General features: G+C 49.3%; 1 non-coding gene across 1 annotated transcript; it reads right to left on the bottom strand.

The window, feature by feature from the left end:
* Nucleotides 1-831: 831 nt before the first annotated feature.
* On the bottom strand, nucleotides 832-925 carry LOC114636480. Its single transcript, XR_003713626.1, has one exon. It is a non-coding gene; the product is annotated as a small nucleolar RNA SNORD116 (small nucleolar RNA).

The following is a 925-nucleotide window of genomic DNA, read 5'->3' as shown; positions in this document are numbered from 1 at the left end:
ACCAGATAGTGAGTAGCAAGCCGGATTTTGTGCCATATGCACCGCAAGGGTTTGCTCTGTCTCATAGTCTTGGGGTCTCTGTCTCCTCTCTGTCTCTCTCTTTCTCTCTCTCTGGCTTTCTGTCTCTCTCTGCTTTGTGGCTTTGTGTCTATATCTGACTCTCTCTCTCTCTCTCTCTCATTCTCTGTCTCTGTCTCTGTCTCTGTCTCTCCCTGTCTATTTATCTCTTTGCTCTCAGTCTGTTTTTTACCTGGCATTACCTCAGACTATGACTTTTGCCTTCCTCTGTCAATCTAACTGTACTCTTTTCAAGCAAGTAGACCAGGAATTCTTCAGGCTGCAAGGGGCACAGAGTCATCTTGGTCACCAACTCTACAGGTCACACTCACACACTCCCTGAGACATCTTAAGGCTTCTGGCCACATTACACCAAGAGAGAGCCCTCCATAATCACTCTGGGTAGAAACCCCACAGAGTTTTGGTTCATGCCAAAGCTTCTTAGAAGCCTTAAGCCAATGTCAGGCATTCCAGTGGGCAGACCCAAGCTTTGGTGCCACTGATCATCCTACATGTGCACTTGGGATGCAGGCTACTCATCGCAGATGGCACAACTACCTACACAGTCCCTGTCATGTATTCCCTGAACAACCAAGGCAGGATCCCTCTACAGCAAAGGGGGCTGCCTTGTTTTAGGCCATGGTTTCTGGCAGAGTAGGCAAAGCACAGGCCCATCTGTAGAGAGTATGGCTTGAGCTTGAGGAAGGCAAGGCCAATCGAGTGGTTGGCCAGCCTGTGTCTGACGCCCAGAGGACCTGGGTGACCCAAGGTGCCGGACCTCAGTCCCGATGAGAGTAGCGGTACTGAGTTTTCTCTCATTTTGTTCAGATTTTCCAAGGAATGTTTGACTGGGAATCATCATAGATCC

Source organism: Grammomys surdaster, unplaced genomic scaffold (genome assembly GCF_004785775.1).
Source record: "Grammomys surdaster isolate TR1022 unplaced genomic scaffold, NIH_TR_1.0 124253, whole genome shotgun sequence".
Classification (NCBI taxonomy): domain Eukaryota; kingdom Metazoa; phylum Chordata; class Mammalia; order Rodentia; family Muridae; genus Grammomys; species Grammomys surdaster.
Note: the sequence above shows the minus strand (reverse complement) of the source record. Positions and strands in the feature narration are given on the sequence as shown.